Source organism: Myotis daubentonii, chromosome 3 (assembly GCF_963259705.1).
Source record: "Myotis daubentonii chromosome 3, mMyoDau2.1, whole genome shotgun sequence".
In the NCBI taxonomy this organism is placed as follows: domain Eukaryota; kingdom Metazoa; phylum Chordata; class Mammalia; order Chiroptera; family Vespertilionidae; genus Myotis; species Myotis daubentonii.
This window is the reverse complement of record NC_081842.1, coordinates 102,406,455-102,416,454: the sequence shown is the minus strand read 5'-3', so window position 1 is coordinate 102,416,454 and position 10,000 is coordinate 102,406,455.

Below are 10,000 nucleotides of genomic sequence, written 5' to 3'. Positions count from 1 at the left end.
GACTTATTTTGTATTGTACCATGTAGTCTATCTTTGAGAATGTTCTATGTGCACTTGAGAAAAATGTATATTTTACAGCTTTGGGATGAAATGTTTTGTAAATATCAATTAAATATCTGATCTAGTTGGCCATGTGTCACAGTTTCCTTGTTGAGTTTTTGTCTGGAAGATGTATCCATTAATGACAGTGGGTGTTAATGTTCCCTACTCTGACTGTATTGCTGTCAATCTCTACCTTAAAGCCCACCAAGTATTATTATTATTTTTATTTAGGTGCTCCTATATTGGGTTCATATATGTTTATAAGGGTTATTTCCTCTTTTTGGATTGATCCCTATAGTGACATTCATTGTCTCTTTTATGGTCTTTGTTTTGAATTCTATTTTGTTAGATATAGGTATTACTACCACAGCTTTTATTTTTTTAAATTTCCATTTGCATGGAAATTTTTCCCATCTCTTCACTCTCATCCTGTGTGAATCTTTCATTCTGAGGTGGGTCTCTTGAAGACATCATATATATATATCATATTTTCTTATCCATTCAGCTACTCTATGTCTTTTGATTGGAGCGTTTAACTCATTTATTATTATTTTTTAAATATGTTTTTTATTGATTTTAGAGAGAGGGAGAGGGAAAGAGAGAGAAACATTGGTGAGAGAGAAACATCAATGAGAGAGAAATGTCAATTGACTGCCTCCTGCATGACCCCTACTGAGGATTGAGCCTGCAACCTGGGCATGTGCCTTGACCGAAATCGAACCTGATACCTCTGGTGCCTAGGTTGATGTTCAATCCACTGAGCGACACTGACTGGGCTAATCCGTTTATGATGGTATTTTAATTGGGATTGCATTGAATTTATAGATTTCTTTGTGTAGTAACGACATTTTAATGATGTCGATTCTACCAATTCATGAACATGGTATATTCTTCCATTTGTTCATGTCTTCCTCTTTCTCTTCTTTAGCATCCTGAAATTTTTTGAGTACAGGTCCTTTGTTTCCTTGGTTAAGTTTATTTCTAGGTATCTTAATTTTTTTTTTGCAATGGTAAATGGGATTGCTTTTTTAATTTCTATTTCTGTGAGTTCATTATTGGTGTATAGAAAAGCCATAGACTTCTGGGTGTTAATTTTTTATCTTGCTATATTGCTGAATTCATTTATTAAGTCTAGTAGCTTTCTGATGGAGTTTTTGGGGTTTTCTATATACAATATCATGTCATCTGTGAATAAGGACAGTTTTACTTCTTCTTTTCTAATTTTGATGCCTTTTATTTCTTCTTCTTCTTTGATCACAATGGCTAGTACTTCCAGTACTATCTTGAACAGGAGTGGTGAGAGTGGGCATCCCTGTCTTGTTCCTATTCTAGGGGAAATGGTTTTAGTTTTTGCCCATTGAGTATGATGTTGACTGTGGGTTTGTCTTGTATTGTTGGCTTGGTATTGATAAATTCCCTTTGCCTTTTTTTTTTATTTGCAAAGCTTCTGATTTCCCCTTCAAATTTGATTGACAGTCTTGCTGGATAGAGTATTCTTGGACTCAGTTCTTTGCTTTGTATCACTCTGTATAACTCATTCCATTCCCTTCCAGATTGATGTGTTCCTGTTGCGTAATCATTTGATAATCGAATGGGGAATCCTTTGTAGGTAATTCTCTCTCTTGCAGCCTTTAAAATTCTCTCTTTGTCCACAACATTTGCCATTGTAATTATGATGTGTCTTAGTGTGGGTCTTTTGGGATTCATCTTGCTTGGGACTCTCTGTACTTGTGTAACTTTTTTCTTCCCCATATCAGGGAAGTTTTCTGTCATTATTTCTTCAAATAGATTCTCTAATACTTGCCGCTCTTCTTTTGCGAATGGGCATCCCTGTCTTGTTCCTGTGCAGCCCTAATATATGTATGTTACTTCATTTCCTGTTGTCCCTTAGGCTCTCCTCCTACTTTTTAATTTTTTTCTCTGGTTGCTGTTCAGATTGGGCTTGTTTCTCTACCTTATCTTCTAACTCACTAATTTCATTCTTTGCTTCTTTTAGTCTACTGTTGAAAACTTCCATGGCACTTTTTATTGTAGCTATATCACTTTTTATTTCTTCCTGATTTTTGCAAGGCTGTTGATTTCTCATCCATCTAGTTTATGCACTGTATGACCATTACTCTGAATTCTTTTTATTTCATGTTGCATGCCTCCGTTTCACTTATTTCCTTTTTTGGTGATTTCTCTTTTTCTTTCCTCTGGGGATTATTTCATTGTCTCCCCATTCTAACTATCCCCAGAAGGTTCAAATGCTGAGTTGCAGGGTCCTGGGCTGTGTGCAGAGGGAGCTTAGTACCACCAGAGTGTCACAGAAGAGCTCCAACACCAAGACGTGTGGCTGCCGTGGGTCGGTGAGAGCCACATTCGCCCCAGATCAGAGTCACCTGTGCTCAGTGCGGCCTCATGTACACACCTAGAATCAGGGACCCCGCCTGTGCCGTGCTGAAAAAGAGATCCTGCTAGCATGTGCCAAAAATCAGAGTCCCCTATTGCATGCCAGGAATCAGAGTCCCCCTGTGTCCACACTAAGAATCGAGTACCAAAGTCTCTGCTGCTTGGTGCGGCCTTGCACCAAGAATCAGGGTTCCTGTGTGCGTTTGTGCTGAGAATTGGAGTCATTGGCTCTTAGATTCAGGGATCCCAGGCACGCATGATGAGAAACAGAGTCAAGTCACTGGTGCTCAGTTCTGCCTCTCACGTGGAGAATCAGGATCCCTGGTCTGCTTGGGGGACCGGGTTGCACAGCTGCCCTGAGTTGGTGGGAGGTCCACTCCTGTGCTGCAGGAAACAGACTTCCTTGTGCTCTTGCCCAGAATCAAAGTCAGGTGGCACAGTGGCCCTGTGTGGGCATAGGGTCTGGTTGCGTGAGTGCATGCTGTAGGAAACAGATTCGCCGTGTCCCTGTGCCCAGGCTCAAAGTCAGGTAGCGCATCCACCCTGTGTGGGCAGGAGGCCTGCCTGTGATGAGCAGGTCTAGCTGTTCCTATGCCACTGCAGCGGGCCTGTGGGGAGGGGGATGGGCTCTGTGACTCACAGAAATCTGCAGCCAGGATGTCTGGATTCTTGGTGTCTGTGGCTCTATAGCTGTGGTTGCAGGTCTTTGTCCTGAGTGGCTGTAGGGTCCCAGTTTGTGTCTGAGATCCAATTGGGTGGTGGTGAGGCTAGTATCTTAGTCTCAAGCAGTTCTGTTTTTCAAGATGGTGTGGTCTCTGTGCCCGCACTGGCTTCCCCACAAGTGTCCGCAGTGGCAGCGGGGTTTCACCATCTAAGACTGCCCAGTTTGGCAGCCCCCTGGAGGACCTGCAGGATCTAACTGTCCCTAGCTCATACACACAAACACCAACACATCCACACACTCCTCTATCACTCCCTCACTCTCTCACACACTCTCCCTTCCTATCTTCTTGCCAATCACCTTCTTTTTCTCTCCTTTCTTGTCTTTTTAAAAATCTTTATTGTTTAAAGTATTACATATGTCCCCCTTTTTCCCCCATTAACCCTTTCTACCTTACCCCAACCTTTACCCCAGGCCTTCACTACCCTAGTGCCTATGTCCATGGGTTATGCATATATGCATGCAAGTTCTTTGGTTGATTTCTTCCCACCCACCCACCTCCACCTTCATCTCTTGCCTTTTAATAATAGCCACCCTAACAAGTATGAGGTGACATATCATTGTGGTGTAGATTTGCATTTTCTTGAAGATTAGAAGAGATGTTGAGCATCTTTTCATATATTTATTAGCCATCTGTATACCTTCTTTGGAAAAATATCTATTCGGGCCCTTTACAGTAAGATCTTTTCAACCTTAGGATTTATACCACCAGGAACATATAAACTAATATATTTTAAAACCCTCTTAGAAACATTCTATCTGTGCAGTAATAGCATCAACAGGATATTCATATATAGGAACTTTCATGGGTTACAAATAGAAAGTTGAAAGAGCTGTTAGATGGAAGGAATCAGGTACTCTGAAAATTTTGGGGACCCTCTCTATAAGAAACCAAATGTCTCCTACATATGGATTTTCTTTTATACTTTTCTGAGAAATAAACTTTTTTGTTTAAGGTATCTCATTTTTTTGTTAACATGTTATATACAGTAAACACTAACCTTATCTATATATAAATAAAGAGGTAATATGCAAATTGTCCGAGACACCGTAACATCATGACAACTCAGGAGCAGGCTGTGTGCGTAGGTGAGCGGGAGGGGACTGCATGTGATGTGAGACTGGGGGGTGTGCCTGTGCTGCCGCGGTGGCTTGAGCAGGCTCAGAGCAGAGACAGGGGGCATTCCCGTGCCACTGTGCGCTAGCAGTCCCACCTCTGTGCATGAGCTGCAGAGGAAACAACTTTTCTGACCGCTCACTGTCTAAGCTCCCAGTACACCACTTGCAGTGTTCTTGGTAACTTGGGTAATAAGAATCCAAGAAGGTGATCTAGGGTTTTTCTACCTCACTCCTGGAGGAAAAAAATGAAGGTCCACTGCTGGAGGGGCTAAGAAATGTCATATCCTGCCCTACCTGGTTTGGCTCAGTAGATAGAGCCTTGGCCTGCGGACTGCAGGGTCCGGGCTCGATTCTGATCAAGGACATGCACCTAGGTTGCAGGATCCTCCCTAGCTGCAGCCCAGGTCAGGGCTCATGCAGGAGGCAACCAATCAAAGTGTGCCTCTAGCATTGATTTTTCTCTCTGTCTTTCCCTCTCTTTTCACACTCTCTAAAAATCAATGGAAAAATATCCTCAGGTGAGGATAAAAAAGAAAGAAAGAAATGTCATATCCTATGAAAGAGACATCTTGAAAATTCCTAAAGAAAGTTGTTATTTTTTCATGGTGAAGGGACTGGAGTCTATGTTGATGAAAACATCTTGCTGGCTGTGGCAGTCAGCAGTGGCAGCAGCAGCAGGGTGATGGGGGTGGCACCTTCCTCTGATAATCCTGGTTGCCTCCCTCAGAGGGAGGCCAGACTGCAGCCTAGGCTTTCAGTAGGACATCCCCTGAAGACTCCCGGACTGTGATAGGGGACAGGCTGGACTAAGGGACCCCTCCCCCCCGAGTGCACGAATTTCATGCACCGGGCCTCTAGTTTACCATAAAAATCATTAAAGTAAATGGGGATAAGTAATTAAAGATAAAAATAGAAATTATTGAATAAGACATAGATAAACAGAACTATTAAAAGAATAATAATAAAACACAAATTCCTGGTAAATTTAAGCAAGGAAAAATAGAGCCATCCAAACTGAAAATGATAAGTGCCTAAATCTGTCAGTTCATTAGCAGTTGCAAAGTGGTGAAAATTTGAATCCATTATTTATTCCATAGATTGAAATTTAGAAAAAATATTATAAAATACTATTCATAATTTTATACTAATTGAATTAGAAATAGTGATTAATTATCATTTAGAGATACAAAAATTTACATGACTGAAACTTACTTTACAGATATCAATTAGAAAAATAAAACAGACATGCACAATCAAAGACTTACTTCAATATAAAAGACTCATCTAGTTTTTATAGATGCATTCTTTTGAATTTTATAGTAAAAGAACATTGCCATGTTATCTGTAGTGGCTCTACCAAAAAATTCCAAAACCACCCTATGTACTTTTGAAATCTTAGATTTTTACACAAAAATCTGAAAATTTCTAGCATAGAATGGGCAAAATTATACATATCAATACACATTTTCTAAATAAATAATAGCAAATCAAATTTAGCAGTATTAAAGTGTCAGTTCTTCCTAAACAAGAAAAATCTCTACCTTGTTAAATAGAAAAGCCTATGATTGCAAAAACTAATTGGTCAAATAAAAACCCATATGTGTCATATCAATAAATTTCAAAAATCTATCTGGTAAAATGTAATACTCATTAATTAATCAAAAGCAAACAATTAAAAATATAACACAAAAATGTTCTTAAAATATTAGAAATATAAGTATGCTTCGTAACTCAAAGAATATGTATTTCAAACAAAGAGTTAACAAAATATATAAAGATGCATATATAGACAAATTTCCCTATCTATAGTAATAATAGAGGAATATGCAAATTGTTCAGGACACCATCACAGTAACAGTAACAACCAAACAGCAGGTTGTATGGGGCAACAAGGCCATCAGGGGCTTAGTGAGGGACGACCAAACAACTGAACAGCAGGCTGCATGGGGGGACTAGGTCGGCAGGGGGGGCAGTAAGGGGCGACCAGGCCAGTGGGGTGGGGGGGAGTTGGGGGCAACCAGGCCTGCAGGCAGAGGCAGTTAGGGGTGGTCAGGCTGGCAGGGGGGGAAGTTAGGGGCAATCAGGCAGGCAGGCAGGTGAGTGTTTAGAAGCTAGTGGTCCCAGATTGTGAGAGGAATTGCCGACTGCCAGTTTAGGCCCTATCCCTGGGATCAGGCCTAAACCGGCAGTCAGACATCTCCTGAGGGGTTCCAGATTGGAGAGGGTGTAGGGTGGGCCGAGGGGATGTCCCCCATTCATGAATTTCATGCATCAGGCCTCTAGTTGCATATAATTGACCACTTTCTCTAAATAAATATAAACCAAAGAAAGAAAAAAATAATGCTCACCATTAACATTATTATTGTTTTGAAATTCATGGCCAGTACAGTAAGATGTAAAACTAAAAATAAACAAGTCATTATTTACATAAAGTATAAATATAACTCTCCAAGATTATCTAAAAATTTTTGTGAATAAGTTTGTGATCTATAATAATAAAAGCATAATATGCTAATGAGACCAGACATTCTTCCAGATGTCCTTCTGGATGACCTTCTGGATGAAGTCGGGGCTGCAAGAAGCCGGGATCCCGATGCCTGCCAGCAGCTGGAGGAAATCGTAGGTCCCGGGTGCCGAGGAAAAGTGGTGCTGGCAGCCAGGGGAAGGAAGGCCTACTCTTGCAAGAATTTCGTGCATCAGGCCTCTCGTAAATATATAAAAATCAATGACTTTTGTACTTATCATTGACACATTACAAAATGTATAGCTGTAACATATGTACCAGAAAATAGATCGAAAACAGATTCTGCTTATCTATACTAATAAAAGGGTAATATGCTAATTAGACTGGACATCTTCTGGACGTCTTTCCGGACAAAGCCACAGTGGCTGCATGGGTCGAGGGCCGGCAGTGTGGGAGAGGTGGTAGCACAGGCTGGTCCAGTGGTATGGCCCCTTTTGCAGAGGTGGCAGTGGGAGAGGCAGCTGTGCCACGGGCCCAGGTCTATCCCACTCGTGCCATGGTTCCTCCTTCCACAGAGGCAGCATTGGGAGAGTCAGCTGTGAAGTGGGCCCTGGTCTGGTCCCACTCATGCTGTGGCCTCTCCTTCCACAGAGGTGGTGGTGGGAGAGGCCGTGGCACCATGGGTCCTGGTCCAATTCCACCTGTGCTACAGCCACTCCTTCTGCAGAGGTGGTGGCGGGAGATGCCACAGCACTTCAGTCCCGGAGCTTCTGCAGAGTCTTGACAGGGTGTGAATGCGTTGCTTCAACCTCCCACAGCCCCTCCCACAGCTAGGCTGGCTCCAGTTGGAGGAGGGGGCAGCATTAAGAAGTGAGGGCCGAGGGCCGAGGGCCGAGGACCAACAGCCACAGCAACTGGCAGTTCCAGCAGCAGCGGGGTAATGGGGGCAGTGCCTTCTCCTGATTGGTCCAGTAGCCTTCTGCAGAGGGAGGCCAGACTGCAGCTTAGGACCACTCCCCCTGGGCCTAAGCCATCAGTAGGACATCCCCTGAGGGCTCCCAGACAGTGAGAGGGTGTAGGCCTGGCTGAGAGACCCCTCCAGTGCATGAATTTTTGTGCACCAGGCCTCTAGTCCTATATACTAGAAGCCTAATATGCTAAGTGTCTGGTCGTCTGGTTGGCAGTTTAACCAATCAATGTGTAATATGCTAATGATATGCTAAGGCCGCTCAACCACTCACTATGATGTGCACTGACCACCAGGGGACAGATGCTCTGACCAGTAGGTTAGCTTGCTGCTGGGGTCTGGCTGATCGGGACTGAGTGAGACAGGCCAGACATGCCCTGGAGCCCTCCCACAATCCTTCCTCAGCTGGCCAACCTCCCATGTCATTCCCTGGCCCTGATCGTGCACCAGTGGGGTCCCTTGGCCTGGCCTGCACCCTCTCACAATCCGGGACCTCCCAGGGGATGTCAGAGAGCCTGTTTCAGCCTGATCCCACAGGCAGGCCAAGGGATCCCACTGGTGCACAAATTCGTGTACTGAGCCTCTAGTAATAGCATAAAAGCATTACATGTAGACTAATAATTTCAATAAAAAACATAAAGAAAACCATAGTATTTATCAGGGAATATAAATAAAAGACAAATAGTTTTATACTATAGAGATATTAATAATATATGTTTAATAAAATAGACATAAAAACCCTGTTGGATTTTTAAGAAACATGCTAAAACCCTTCTAAAAATAATTAACATAAAAATGTTAAGAAAACTTAGAAAAGTAAAGGAGTTACTAGGGACTGACCTTGTTAGATACTGAAATTGATTGCAATGGGGTATATATTATCATAGGAATATACTTACACTAGAGACCCGGTGCACAAAAATTTGTGCACTCGTGGGGGAGGGGATCCCTCAGCCCAGCCTGTGCCCTCTCGCTGTCTGGGACCCCTCAGGGGATGACCACCTGCTGGCTTAGGCCCGCTCCCCAGGAGATTGGGCCTAAGCTGGCTATCAGACATCCCTCTGGCAGCCTGGCAGCCCTAGGGGGATGTCCACTTGCCAGCAGGGAGCAGGTCTAAGCTGCAGTCGGACATCCTTAGCGCTATTGAGGAGGCAGGAGAGGCTCCCACCACCACCGCTGTACTGGCAGCCATCAGCCTGGCTTGTGGCTGAACAGAGCTCCTCCCATGTGAGAGTGCCCTGACCACCAGGGGGCAGCTCCTGTATTGAGCATCTGCCCACTGGTGTCAGTGTGTGTCATAGTGACCAGTCATTCCCAGTCTTTCTGCTGTTAGGGTCAGTTTGCATATTACCCTGTTACTATATAGAATAGAGGCCTGGTGCATGGGTGGGTGCTGGCTGGTTTGCCCTGAAGGGTGTCCTGAATCAGGGTGGGGGTCCTGCTTGGGTGCCTGGCCAGCCTGGATGAGGGGATGATGACTGTTTGCAGTGGGTCACACCCCCTTCAGAGTGGGGATCCCCACTGGGGTGCCTGGCCAGTCTGGGTGAGGGGCTGAGGGCCGTTTTCAGGCTGGCAGGTGACTGAAGCTCCCAACCTCTCCTTTTTTTATTTTTATTTTTTTTTATTCTGGGATTTATTTACCTTCTATGGCTGTCACTGGAGCTGAGAGCTGGCTTTAGCTCTGAGGCTCGGCTCCAGCTCTGAGACCTCGGCTGCTGAAAGCAGGTCTCTGGGATTTATTTACCTTCTATAATTGAAACACTGTTGCAACTCCAGCTTGGCCGGCTGCCTGAAAGCATGGGGATTGTTTAGCTTCTATAATTGCAACGTTGTTTCTTAGACTGCAGCTTAGAGGCCGGCAGCGGCAGGCGGGGAATGTTGGCTTCCTCCATCACTGGAGCAAACAAGCCTCCTGTTTGCTTCAGCTGCCTGGCTGCCGGCTGCCATCTTGGTTTGCAGTTAATTTGCATATCTTGCTGATTAGCCAATGGGAAGGGTGGCAAAGTTATGGTTAATTACCATGTTTCTCTATTATTAGATAGGATAAGAATAAACAGATCAATAGATAAGGATACATGGGCAAAAAGAGATGCTTACATATACAATTTCACATTTGATGCAAGTCACAGTATAAAATAGGTTAGAAGGAGAGAGATTTTTTTGAAAAAGAGATAGGAGGAAATTAACTAAATTTGGGTGGCAGGGGAGGAAAATCATAGATCCTTTCTTCATACTATATTCAAAGTAAATTAAGGTGGTTTAAATTATTAAATGTAAAACAAGCCAGAAAAGTTGG